The sequence below is a fragment of the Haematobia irritans genome, chromosome 4 (assembly GCF_050003625.1).
Source record: "Haematobia irritans isolate KBUSLIRL chromosome 4, ASM5000362v1, whole genome shotgun sequence".
Taxonomy (NCBI): domain Eukaryota; kingdom Metazoa; phylum Arthropoda; class Insecta; order Diptera; family Muscidae; genus Haematobia; species Haematobia irritans.
Window position 1 is genome coordinate 30329708 of NC_134400.1, and position 15353 is coordinate 30345060.

The 15353-nt window shown below is 30.2% G+C and overlaps 1 protein-coding gene across 1 annotated transcript in view; it reads left to right on the forward strand.

Moving 5' to 3' along the window:
• The first annotated feature begins 2920 nt into the window (after positions 1–2920).
• Positions 2921–15353, forward strand: part of LOC142236092 (uncharacterized) — a 48067-nt gene continuing 35634 nt past the window's right edge. Inside the window, exon 1 of the mRNA XM_075307342.1 lies at positions 2921–3275. The gene's annotated coding sequence lies outside the window, so the exon portion shown is untranslated. The remainder of the gene's footprint in view (positions 3276–15353) is intronic.

Consider the following 15353-nt stretch of genomic DNA (forward strand, 5'->3'; position numbering starts at 1 on the left):
TTGACAAAAGTTTCTATAGAAATAAAATTTTGACAACATTTTCCATACAAATAAAATTTGGCAAACATTTCTTTAGAAATAAAATTAGAACAAAATTTTCCATAAAGCTCGATTAATAATTGTAAAATTAGATATAATTCATTTGGACGTTAATTGCCTGTTTCGGTATCAGGCTAACATGAAATATAACAAAATTTTCTATAATAAAACTAAAACTTTGAAAAAATTTTCTATAGAAATATAATTTTGACAATATTTTCTATAGATATAAAATGAAGAAAAAGTAAATAATTTGGAAAAAAATTCTATAAAAAAAGTTAATAAAATTTTTTGTAGAAATGAATTTTGGATAAAATCTTCTATAGAAATAAAATTTTGAAATAAATGTCTATAGAAATAAATTTGTGACATAATCTCCTATCAAAATAATTTTTTGAAAAAATTCCTATAGAAATAAAGATGTTACAAGATTTTTACAGAAATAAAAGTTTAACAAAATTTTCTATAGAAATAAATTCTTGACAAAATTTTCTTTTGAAATAAAATTGCAATAAAATCTTCTACAGGAATAAAATTTGGACAAAATTTTGAATAGAAATAAAATTTGAACAAAATTGAATAGAAATAAAATTTTGACAAAAGTTTCTATAGAAATAAAATTTTGACAACATTTTCCATAAAAATAAAATTTGGACAAACATTTCTTTAGAAATAAAATTAGAACAAAATTTTCTATAATAAAACTAAAACTTTGAAAAAATTTTCTATAGAAATATAATTTTGACAACATTTTCTACAGAAATAAAATTATGACAAAATAAATAATTTTGAAAAAAATTCTATAAAAAAAAAAGTTTATAAAATTTTCTTTAGAAATGAATTTTGGATAAAATCTTCTATAGAAATAAAATTTTGACAAAATCTTCTATAGAAATACAATTTTAACAAAATTTTCTACAGAAATAAAATTTTGAAAAAAAATCTATAAAAATAAATTTTTGATAAAATCTTCTATAGAAATAAATAATTTAAAAAAAATTCCTTTAAAAAATGTTGACCAAATTTTCTATAGTAATTTTCTATATAAATAAGGTTTTGAAAAAATTTCTGTACAAATAAAATTCTGACTAAATGTTCTATAAAAGTAAAATTTTGACAAAATTTTCTATAGAAATAAAATTTTGACAAAAGTTTCTATAGAAATAAAATTTTGACAAAATTTTCTACAGAAATAAAAATTTGACAAAATTTTCTATTGAAATAAAATTTTTACAAAGTTTGTATATAGAAATAAAATCTTGACGAAATTGTGTATAGAAATAAAATTTTGAGAAAACTTTCTATAGAAATAAAATTTTGCACAATACGATTTTTTTGCAAAAAAGTTTTTTGGTAAAATTTTTTTCCAAATTTTGGTAGATTATTGTTTGGCTCGAGTGGCAACTGTGTACACGCAAAAAAATAATTCTTTCCTCCCAAACGAAATTTTAGACAAACAAAGTTCGTTTCTCATTTGCTTTTCGCTGTAAGGAAGTGTATTTGGAAGAAAAGTATATACTTTTTGTGATAAACGTTTATTCTTTTCCAGGATGTAAAAACAATTTCATAAAGACTAACTCAAAAAAAAATTTTTCTGGCTAATTGCATTTTCCCTCACATCTTTCTCACTTCCACGAAGATTTTTAGTTCTTAGCACCTTTTTCTGTAATACAAACAATGTAGAAGAAATTATACGATTTTATAAATTTTTAAAATTTTTTTACCTTTCGCCTGGACGGAGAATCGAACCGCGGACCATGCACTTTGTAAGCCAACACACTAACCACTGAGCTATGTACCTGTTATGGTCATCAATAGATAAATATCCATATAAGTTATATTTATATAGCATAGCTTGCGGCGCCCACGAACCGAATAAACAAAGTTTATTTAACAGAAACAAACATTTAGTTTGGCACCGTGGAGCAGTGGTTGCTACGTCTGACTCTCATGCCAAGGGTCGTGGGTTCGATCCCTGCTTCGACCAACTTTTTTTTTTTTTTTTTTTACATACATTCTACATATGTTCGGAAGATTCCGAAAAAAATGTTCAACATTACATTGTACTATATTAAATTTTGAACTGTAAAATGTGTTTTATTAAAGACCAAAAGTCAGAAAAGAACAGTGTTTGATATAAACGAAATGGACTCTGTTGTTGTTTCAAAAATAACTTTTTTTATTGAAAAAATAAAAACTTTGTAACAAACGAATTTTTTTGGTGATAAAAGTTTAAAATTTTCGAAGCAATTCAAAAAACTTTAACAAAAGAAAAACGTTTTCGGTACACGTTTTCCAAACGTTTTTTTTCTTTGCGTGTACTTAAGCCGTGAGGGACTAAAATAAAACAGAATACTCGTGGTGGAGCCCCAAACACTCGGGAGTATATTCAGTATTATCACAGGTGAAAAATATTTAGTGATCTGCTGGAACTGGAATTGAAGGCATGCACGATGGTGGTTCTGCTCTACATAATACCACAGTGCATCTAAACCAGAGCCAGACTGAAGGATGAACATTTGAAGAACATGCAACAACAACAGAACCAAATGAAGCCGACGGGACTGACAAACAAAGCACAAAGTGAAAATTGGAAGAATTCAGGATTCTTGTTAGCTTTTGCCATTTACCACAATGCTACTGGTGTTCGGTAGCAAAATGGCAAAATACGACATTACTGCCAACACAAACGAGTAGATTTTTCCAATTGTGAGGACTTTCGTTTGTTTGCTCGTTTTTACTCCAGCGCCAGCCATCCATCTATCCGTGCTTATATGCCGATATCAGAGATGTTGAACGAACCAGCCATATCTCCATCGGAAGGGAAAGAAAAACCAAACAGTCAACATTTGACTTTTGCCTTTAGACCAATGCGGACGTGTTTACCATTCCTTTTGAGATACGCTAGCATTACGTTGTCCTTTCGCTCATCAATTGCGTGTGCATGTCCTTTTTCGAGTCGATGTTGTCGCGTAAAAGATCCGTGCGTGCGTGTGTGTGTTGAGTTGTTAAAGTGTTCTTGTTGCCTCTTGTCCTGAGTTGCCTATTTTGCAAGAGGAAAACTTGAACTTTTATGTGCTCGCAAAAAACAAAAAAAAAAAAAAAAACAATGGCAGTGAAATTGTTCTTGTTGCAAGAAAAAAGTTTTCAGTGATATTTTACGTGGAAAAATCCCAAAATTCAACTAAAACACCAACCCATAACAGACAAATTTCAAGAGTAACCAACCAAATACGGTAAAATAATGAGAATACGTTAATGATGTAATTTAATTACATCGCAAGTACGGATATAAGGACCATTAGGCAATGCTTGGCTGCTTGTTTGTTTCTCTTTTTGTTTTTGGGGGCATTCGGATTTAAGTCAACTTTTGCGGACTTAAGGACTTTTTTCACAACAACTCGAAATTAAGCATTTAATGAAGTGATTGTACGTTCTTCAAAGTTGAGCCTTTGGTGAAGTGATTGTGTGTTCCGGATTTAGGTTAAAATTTTACCAAACAATTCGGGTGTTGGAAAATTGTTGTGGAAAGGTATTTTGTAGTTTTTTTTTTTACCGGCAATTTTTGGGTGGTTGTTAGGGGGCATATACGACAAACATCACGTACCAAATTTCAATCGGATCGGATGAAATTGACTCCTCCTAGAGGATCCGCAAGTCAAATCTGGGGGTCATATCGAAAAGTGTTCCTATATACCATATGACCTACACCAATAACAACTACTTGTACTAAGTTGAAAGTCTATAGTCTATAGGAAGTTAGCACAAGACAGACGGACGAATGGACATAGCTAGATCAACTCTTATTGGATGGACGCACGTTTCGGAATTACCACATTCCTCATCAGCATCCTCTACTTGCAGCAAAACTATCAACCAATTATCAGAATAAATTCAGGCCCTCCGAAAAAAGGCTTTACATTGATAGCCGGCTTATGCCGAAATAAATTCGTACAAACGTTTCTCTTTTCCTTTGTGGGTTCAAGTGTGGTTTATTGTTGGGTTTAATGAACTGCCTGAATTTATTCTGTTAATTGGTTGATAGTCTTGCTGCAAGTAGAGGATGCTGATGAGGAATGTGGTAATTCCGAAACGTGCGTCCATCCAACCATCTTGCAGTCTATAGGGCTTTGCCCAAATAAATTTGACAAACATTATTTTCCTCTGTTGGTTAAGCTACACTTGTAGTTTAGTCAATGTATGGTTTTAAGCTGAAATCAAAAAACAACAACAATGATTAAAGAACAAAAACCAACAATAACAAAACAAACCGAATGAAATAAAATTTTTATAGAAATAAAATTTTGGCAAAATTTTTTATAGAAATAAAAGTTTGAAAAAATTATCAATAGAAATACAATTTAAAAAAGAAAATTGTGTAGCAAACAAAATTTTGCAAAATTTTCTATAGAAATAAAATTTTAACAAAATTTTCTATAGAAATAAATTTTTCAAAAAATTTCCTATAGAAATAAAAATTTTGACAAAATTTTCTATAGAAAGAACATTTTGACAAAAATTTCTACAGAAATAAAATTTTAACAAAAATTTCTATAGAAATAAACTTTTGACAAAATTTTCTATAGAAATAAAATCTTGGTAGATTATTTTTGGCTCGAGTGGCAACTATGATTATGAACCGAATAAAATTTTAATAAAATCTTCTATAGAAATAAAATTTTGACAAAATTTTCTAAAGAAATAAAATTTTGGTAGATTATTTTTGGCTCTAGTGGCAACTATGATTATGAACCGATATGGACCATTTTTTGTGTGATTGGACCAATTTTGGTATGGTCGTTAGCGACCATATACTAACAAAACGTTCCTAATTTGAACCGGATCGGATGAATTTTGCTCCTCCAAGAGGCTCCGGAGGTCAAATCTGGAGAATGTTTTATATGGGGGATATATATAATTATGGACCGATATGGACCAATTCTGGTACGGTTGTTAAAGGTCATATACTAACACCATGTACCAAAATTCTGCCGGATCGGATGCAATTTGCTTCTCTTTGAGGCTTCGCAAGCCAAATCTGGAGATCGGTTTATATGGGGGCTATATATAATTATGAACCGATATGGACCAATTTTTGCATGGTTGTTAGAGACCATATACCAACATCATGTACCAAATTTCAGCCGGATTGGATGAAATATGCTTCTCTTAGAGGCTCCAAAACCCAAATCTGGGGATCGGTTTATATGGGCGCTGTATATAATTATTGACCGATGTAGACCAATTTTTGCACGGTTGTTAGAGACCATATACCAACACTATGTACCAAATTTCAGCCGGATCGGATGAAATTTGCTTCTCTTTTAGGCTCCGCAAGCCAAATCTGGGGATCGGTTTATATGGGGTCTATATATAATTAAGTACCGATATGGACCAATGTTTGCATGGTTGTTAGAGACCATATACCAACATCATGTACCAAATTTCAGCCGGATCGGATGAAATTTTCTGCTCTTTGAGGCTCCGCAAGCCAAATCTGGGGATCGGTTTATATAAGGGCTATATATAATTATGGACAGATGTGGACCAATTTTTGCATGGTTGTTAGAGACCATATACCAACACCACGTATCAAATTTCAGCCGGATCGGAAGAAATTTGCTTCTCTTTTAGGCTCCGCAAGCCAAATCTGGGGATCGGTTTATATGGGGGCTATATATAATTATGGACCGATGTGGACCAATTTTTGCATGGTTGGTAGAGACTATATACCAACACCACATACCAAATTTCAGCCGGATCGGATGAAATATGCTTCTGTTAGAGGCTCCACAAGCCAAATCTGAGAGTCCCTTTATATGGGGGCTATACGTAAAAGTGGACCGATTTTCAATGCCATCCGACCTACATCGATAACAACTACTTGTGCCAAGTTTCAAGTCGATAGCTTGTTTCGTTCGGAAGTTAGCGTGATTTCAACAGACGGACGGACGGACGGATGGACGGACGGACGGGCATGCTTAGATCGACTCAGAATTTCACCACGACCCAGAATATATATACTTTATGGGGTCTTAGAGCAATATTTCGATGTGTTACAAACGGAATGACAAAGTTAATATACCCCCATCCTATGATGGACGGTATAAAAATCTATTACTATAAAATTTTGGCAAAATTTTCCATAGAAATAAAATGTTGACTTAAATTTTTATAGAAATAAAATTATCAAGAGAAATAAAATTTTGAAAAAATTTTTGTGTAACAAACAAAATTTTGCAAATTTTTCTATAGAAATAAAATTTTGCAAAATATTCTATAGAAACAAAATTTTGACTCAATTTTCTATAGAAATAAAATGTTGACAAAATTTTCTATAGAAAAAAATATTTCTATAGTAATAAAATTTTGAATTAATTTTTTTATAGAAATAAAATTTTGACAAAATTTTTTATAGAAATAACAGTTTGGCAAAATTTTCTATAAAAAACAACTTTGAAAAAATGTTCTGTCAATATTCCACATATGTATATGGCCTTAAAATAAAATTAAAATAAAAATAATATCGATTGTTCGAAATATTTCAAATAAATTGATATGGGCATTAAAATGGATCGATCCAGCCCATCTGCTAGTCTAACATTCTAGGAAACATAAAAAGATAGCCGTAATTGGAAGTTGATTTTCATTTACAAGCATGTTGTACATTGATCGAATGAATAACGCAATGGAAACTAATTTGCGTAAAAATTTGCTTAGTTACAAAAATGTGAAGTGTTTTAAAAAATTTGGTTTAGCCGGAGTCGGAGTCGAGCAAAATTTTTACGACTCCGACTCCGACTCCAGCAAAATCTTCAGACTCCGGCTCCACAGCCCTGGTCCATATAAGACGAAAAATATATATGGGAGCTATACGTAAATCTGAACCGATTTCAACCAAATTCGTCACGCATACATAGTAAGAATGTTAATTCTACTCTATGTGCACCCAACCAATGTTGCCAGTAGTTTTATACCCTCCACCATAGTATATTAACTTTGCCATTCCGTTTGTAACACATTGAAATATTGCTCTACGACCCCATAAAGTATATATATTCTGGGTCGTGGTGAAATTCCGAGTCGATCTAAGCATGCCGGTCCGTCCGTCTGTTGAAATCACGCTAACTTTCGAACGAAACAAGCTATCGACTTGAAACTTGGCTCAAGTAGATGTTATTGATGTAAGCCGGATGGTATTGCAAATGGGCCATATCGGATCACTTTTACGTATAGCCCCCATATAAACCACGCTCAGATTTGGCTTGCGGAGCCTCTTGGGGGAGCAAAATTCATCCGATCTGGTTGAAATTTGGTACATGGTGTTAGTATATGGTCTCTAACAACCATGCAAAAATTGGTCTACATCGGTTCATAATGATATATAGCCCCCATATAAACCGATCCCCCGATTTGGCTTGCGGAGCCTCTAAGAGAAGCAAATTTCATCCGAAATTTGGTACGTGGTGTAAGTATATGGTCACTAACAACCATGCAGGAATTGGTCCATATCGGTCCATAATTATATGTAGCCCCCGTATAAACCGATCCCCAGATTTGACCTCCGGAGCCCCTTGGAAGAGCAAAATTCATCCGATCCGGTTGAAATTTGGTACATGGTGTTAGTATATGGTCTCTAATAACCATGCAGAAATTGGTCCACATCGCTCCATAATTATATATAGCCCCCATATAAACCGATTCCCAGATTTGACCTCCGGAGCTCTTGGAGGAGCATAATTCATCCGATCCGGTTGAAATTTGGTACGTGGTGTTAGTATATGGTTTCTAGCAACCTTGCAGGAATTGGTCCGTATCGGTCCATAATTAACATATATGTAGCCCCCGTATAAAACGATCCCCAGATTTGACCTCCGGACCCCCTTGGAAGAGCAAAATTCACCCCATCCGGTTGAAATTTGGTACGTGGTGTTAGTATATGGTCTCTAACAACCATCAAAAATTGGTACATACCGGTCTTAATTATATATAACCCCCATTTAAACCGATCCCCAGATTTGGCCTCCGGAGCTCTTGGAGGAGCATAATTTGGTACGTGGTGTCTCTAGCAACCATGCAAAAATTGGTCCATATCGGTTTCTAGTTATATATAGCCGATCCCCAATCACACAAAAATTGGTCCATATCGCCAAAAATATTCTACCAAAATTTTATTTCTGTAGAAAATTTTGTCAAAATTTTATTACTATAGAAAATTTTGTCAAAATTTTATTACTATAAAAAATTTTGTCAAAATTTTATTACTATAGAAAATTTTGTCAAAATTTTATTTCTCTAGAAAATTTTGTCAAAATTTTATTTCTATAGAAAATTTTGTCAAAATTTTATTTCTATAGAAAATTTTGTCAAAATTTTATTTCTGTAGAAAATTTTGTCAAAAATTTATTACTGCAAAAAATTTTGTCAAAATTTTGTTACTATAGAAAATTTTCTCAAAATTTTATTTCTATAGAAAATTTTGTCAAAATTTTATTACTATAAAAAATTTTGTCAAAATTTTATTACTGTAAAAAATTTTGTCAAATTTTTATTACTATCAAAAATGTTGTCAAAATGTTATTACTATAGAAAATTTTCTCAAAATTTTATTACTATAGAAAATTTACTCAAAATTTTATTACTATAAAAAATTTTGTCAAAATTTTATTACTATAAAGAATTTTGTCAACATTTTATTTCTGTAGAAAATTTTGTCAAAATTTTTTTTCAATAGAAAATTTTTTCAAAATTTTATAACTATAAAAAATTTTGTCAAAATTTGATTACTATAAAAAATTTTGTCAAAATTTTATTACTATAGAAAATTTTGTCAAAAATTTATTTCTATAGAAAATTTTGTCAAAACTTTATTTCTACAGAAAATTTTGTCAAAATTTTATTTCTCTAGAAAATTTTGTCAAAATTTTATTTCTATAGAAAATTTTGTCAAAATTTTATTTCTGTAGAAAATGTTGTCAAAATTTTATTTCTATAGAAAATTTTGTCAGAATTGTACTTCTATAGAAAATTTTGTCAAAATTTTATTTCTCTAGAAGATTTTGTCAAAATTTTATTTCTGTAGAAAATTTTGTCAAAATTTTATTTCTCTAGAAGATTTTGTCAAAAGTTTATTTCTAAAGAAAATGTTGTCAAAATTTTATTTCTATAGAAAATTTTATTAAAATTTTATTTCTATAGAAAATTTTGTCAAAATTTTATTTCTCTAGAAAATTTTGTCAAAATGTTATTACTATAAAAAATTTTGTCAAAATTTGATTACTATAAAAAATTTTGTCAAAATTTTATTACTATAGAAAATTTTGTCAAAATTTTATTTCTATAGAAAATTTTGTCAAAATTTTATTTCTATAGAAAATGTTGTCAAAATTTTATTTCTATAGAAAATTTTGTCAAAATTTTATTTCTATAGAAAATTTTGTCAAAATTTTATTTCTCTAGAAAATTTTGTCAGAATTTGATTTCTATAGAAAATTTTGTCAAAATTTTATTTCTCTAGAAAATTTTGTCAAAATTTTAATTCTATAGAAAATTTTGTCAAAATGTTATTACTATAGAAAATTTTGTCAAAATTTGATTACTATAAAATATTTTGTCAAAATTTTATTACTATAGAAAATTTTATCAAAAATTTATTTCTATAGAAAATTTTGTCAAAACTTGATTTTAATAGAAAATTTTGTCAAAATTTTATTTCTCTAGAAAATTTTGTCAAAATTTTATTTCTATAGAAAATTTTGTCAAAATTTTATTTCTGTAGAAAATTTTGTCAAAATTTTATTTCTATAGAAAATTTTGTCAAAATTTTATTTCTGTAGAAAATGTTGTCAAAATTTTATTTCTATAGAAAATTTTGTCAAAATTTTATTTCTATAGAAAATTTTGTCAAAATTTTATTTCTATAGAAAATTTTGTCAAAATTTTATTTCTCTAGAAAATTTTGTCAGAATTTTATTTCTATAGAAAATTTTGTCAAAATTTTATTTCTCTAGAAAATTTTTTCAAACTGGAATTAATTCGATTGTGGATGACAGTCTTTCTATGCAATCCATGGTGGAGGGTACATAAGATTCGGCCTGGCCGAACTTACGGCCGTCTATACTTGTTCCCGTTAAATTAATGATATCTCACAAGTGCACAAATGTTTGCTAATTCAGTAGGTCTGGTTTAGAATATGATATAGTCGGCCCTGTCCGACTTTCTACTTTACTCACTTGTTTTATCACTTATCCTCCCTAATTTATAGACATTTGTTTATGGTTGTACTGTACTTGTACTGTATTTTCTACCTACTGACTACAAATTGAATTGAAATCAGCAAAAAACTAAAACATTTTTGGCTACTGAATTACTCTAAGGTGAAGGATATTCTCGTTCAAGGTGTAGTATGACACATGAGAGAATGAAATGCATTGGTTTTTGTAAGTCTAAAATATCTTCAGTAGTGTTGTTGCACTTTGAGAGGAAAACAGTGTTTGTTTCTATTTTCATTTTCTATACCTTTATAGGACTTATCAACCACCTTCAGCTCTTAATTGACAATTTTTCTTAGCGATATAAATGTCAATCATAATGAATTATGGGCTCTATACTGAGCAATAGACGTTATGATTACAATTAAGAAAACATTTTTGTAGCTATAACAAATTTGTCTCCTTAAAGTTAGTTGCAATGTTTGTATGTTCCAGTTAAAAAAAGTTGAATGACATAGCGTTTGGCTTATCCGAGATACATATCCAAGTGTATATGGTCATAAGTTCGGCCGGACCGAATAAATATTTTTTTTGACAAAATTTTCTAGAGAAAATGTTGACAACATTTTCTATAGAAATACAATTTTGATCGAATTTTCTATAGTAATAAAATTTTGGCAAAATTTCCTATAGAAATAAATTTTGTTCCTATAGTAATTAAATTTTGACAAAATTTTCCATAGAAATTAAATTTTGACAAAACTTTCTTTCCATTAAATTTTGACAAAATTTTCTACAGAAATAAAATTTTGACAACATTTTCTATAGAAATAAAAGTTTGACAACATTTTCTATAGAAATAAAAATTTCACAAAATTTTCTATTAGAATACAAGCTTGGTAAAAGTTTCTATAGAAATAAAATTGCGACAACATTTTCTACATAAATAAAATTTTCTGTAAGAATAAAATGTTGACAAAATTTTCTATAGAAATAAAAATTTGACAAAATTATCTATAGAAATAAAATTTTGACAAAATTTTCTATAGACAAAAATTTTCTCTAGAAATAGAATTTTGACAATTTTTTCTATAGAAATAAAATTTTGAATTGTGAAATTTTCACAAAATTTTCTATAAAAAAACACTTTTGACAAAATTTATATAAATAACAAGTATATATGGCCGTAAGTTCGACCAGGCCGAATCTTATGTACCCTCCACCATGGATTACGTAGAAACTTCTACGAAAGACTGTCATCCACAATCGAATTACTTGGGTTGTGGTATCTTAAAACTTCTTAACATCGTTTTCTAAATTGTGAGTTAGTCCATACGTGGTATATATTAGACAAAAAAGGTATGTGTATGTAAGTCTACAAATAATTACGAATCGATATGGACTTTTGCACGGTACGTCGGGAGCCAGAATTGAAATATGGGGGTCGCTTATATGGGGGCTATATACAATTATTGATATGGACCAATTTTAGTGTGGTTGGGGATCGATTTATTATAGACCAATATGGACCTAGTTAGGCATGGTTGTTAACGGCCATATACTAGCACAATGTACCAAATTTCAACTGAATCGGATGAAATTTGCTCCTCCAAGAGGCTCCAAAACTAAATCTCGGGATCGGTTTATATGGGGGCTATAAATGATTATGGACTGATATGGACCACTTTTGGCATGGTTGTTAAATATCATATACTACTACCACGTACAAAATTTTAATTAGATCGGATGAATTTTGCTTCTCCAAAAGGCACCGGAGGTCATATCTGGGGATCGGTTTATATGGGTGCTATATATAATTATGGACTGATATGAACCAATTCCTGCATGGTTATTTGATACCATATACTAACATCACGTACCAAATTTCAACCGAATCGGATCAATTTTGGTCTTCCAAAGGGCTCCGGAGGTCAAATCTGGGGATCGGTTTATATGGGGGCTGTTTATAATTATGGACTGATTTCGACCAATTTTTGCATGGCCATTAGAGACCGTATACTTACACCATGTACATTTTAGCCGGATCGGATGAAATTTGCTTCTCTTAGAGGCTCCGCAAGCCAAATCGGGGGATCGGTTTATATGGGGGCTATATATAATTATTGACCGATGTGGACCAATTTTTGCATAGTTGTTAGATACCATATACTAACACCATGTACCAAATTTCAGCCGGAGCGGACGAAACTTTCTTCTCTTAGTGGATTCGCAAGCCAAATCTGGGGATCGGTTTATATGGGGGCTATATATAATTATGGACCGATGTGGACCAATTTTTGCATAGTTATTAGAGATCATATACTAACACCATGTACCAAATTTCAGCCGGATCGGATGAAATTTGCTTCTCTTAGAGGCTCCGAAAGACAAATCGGGGGATCGGTTTATATGGGGGCTATATATAATTATGGACCGATGCGGACCAATTTTTGCATGGTTGTGAGAGACCATATACTAACACCATGTACCAAATTTCAGCCGGATCGGATGAAATTTGCTTCTCTTAGAGGGTCTGCAAGCCAAGTTTGGGGTTCCGTTTATATGGGGGTGGACCGATATGGCCCATTTGCAATACCATCCGACCTACATCAATAACAACTACTTGTGCCAAATTTCAAGTCGATAGCTTGTTTCGTTCGGAAGTTAGCGTGATTTCAACAGACGGACGGACGGACGGACATGTTCAGATCGACTCAGAATTTCACCACGACCCAGAATATATATACTTTATGGGGTCTTAGAGCAATATTTCGATGTGTTACAAACGGAATGACAAAGTTAATATACCCCCATCCTATGGTGGAGGGTATAAAAATTTGACAAAATTTTCTCTAGAAATAGAATTTCGACAAATTTTTCTATTGAAATAAATATTTGACAAAATTTTCTATAGAAATAAAATTTTGACAAAATTTTCCATAGAAAAAAAGTTGATAAAATTTTCTATAAAAGAAAATTTTGACAAATTTTCTACACAAATAAAATATTGATAAAATTTTCTATTGAAAAAAAAATTGACAAAAATTTCTATAAAAAACAATTTTGACAAAATTTTCTATAGAAATAAAAATTTGATAAAATCTTCTCTAGAAATAGAATTTTGATAAATTTTTCTATAGAAATAAAAATTTGACAAAACTTTCTATTGAAGTATAATTTTGAAAAATTTTTCTATAGAAATAAGATTTTGACAAATTTTTCTATAGAAATAAAATTTTGACAAAATTTTCTATAGAAACAAAAATTTGACAACATTTTCTCTGGAAATAAAATTTTGACAAAATTTTATATAGGAATAACATTTTGGAAAAATTTTCTATAGAAATAAAATTTTGAAAAAAAATTCCATAGAAATAAAATTTTGACAAAATTTTCTATCGAAATAAAATTTCGTAAAAATTTTCTCTTGAAATAAAACATTGACAAAAGTTTCTATAGGAATAAAATTTTGGAAAAATTTTCTATAGAAACAAAATTGTGGGAAAAATTTCCATAGAAATAAAATTTAAAAATTTTTTTTCCATAGAAATAACATTTTGACAAAGTTTTTTTCTATTAAATTTTCTCTAGAAATAAAATTTTAAATAAATTTTCTCTAGAAGTAAAGTTTTGATAAAATTTTCAATAAAAATAAAATTTTGACAAAATTTTCAATAGAAATAAAATTTTGACAAAATTTTCTATGGAAATAAAATTTTGTTAAATTTAGCATTGGCATAACGATTCCCTTATATAGAGTTATATCCTTATTTGTATGCCTGCTATAATAACAAACCACCCAGCTTCTCCACACACTCTATATTAGGATCATATTTGTATTTCTTACAACATTTCAACAAAAGATCTCAGAGACTTCTCGCACAACTATCAATAGTCGTGCAAAACAAAACAAAAACTCCAACTAAAAAAGGACAAATAACTTTTGAATCCTTGCCAATAGAGCTTTACATATTTTTGTACATTGTTCTACTCCTCGAGGTACTACAGCGGATAAATCTTGTCTAGCCTAAAATGAAAAGAATGCCAGAAAACATAAAAGAATAATAAGAAATCATAATGATTTATATGCAATACACGCATGTGGATGAACCTCTTCTCTTATGGCTATCGTTATGCTCTTCTGTGTTTGTTTTTTGTAAGAGGATTGTACAGTGACTGCAAATGATGGAAAACTATGTTAAGGGTTTAGAATATTTAATAGATTTTGGGTTTCATTAAAATAGTTCGCATAATTATATCTATCATATTTTCAGTCGTTTCTAGTTTGAAAGTGATACCAATGTGAACTTTGTAGCTTGGTTCCTGTGCCCCATATCAGGTGAATAGTGTGATGCTCAAACATCTCGTTGAGAGATTTTCTTCCGTCTATGATCATTTTCGAATGTAGTAATGAAGGAATAAATCGAAGGATTTGTCAAAATCTTATTGCTATAGAAAATTTTGCCAAAATTTTATTTTATTTCTATAGAAAGTTTTGTCAAAATTTTATTTCTACAGAATTTTTTCAAAATCTATAAAAATGTCAAAATTTTATTTCTAGCGAAAATTTTGTTAAGATTGTATTTGTATTTAGAGAAACTCTAGATTTTCTAAAAAAAAAAAATTATAAAATTTTTGTCAAAATGTTCTTTTTATACCCACCACCATAGGATGGGGGGTATATTAACTTTGTCATTCCGTTTGTAACACATCGAAATATTGCTCTAAGACCCCATAAAGTATATATATTCTGGGTCGTGGTGAAATTCTGAGTCGATTTAAGCATGTCCGTCCGTCCGTCCGTCCGTCCGTCCGTCTGTTGAAATCACGCTAACTTCCGAACGAAACAAGCTATCGACTTGAAACTTGGCACAAGTAGTTGTTATCGATGTAGGTCGGATGGTATTGAAAATGGGCTATATCGGTCCACTTTTACGTATAGCCCCCATATAAAGGGACCCCAAAATTTGGCTTGTGGAGCCTCTAACAGAAGCAAATTTTATCCGATCCGGCTGAAATTTGGTACATGGTGTTAGTATATGGTCTCTAACAACCATGCAAAAATTGGTCCACATCGGTTCATAATTATATATAGACCCCATA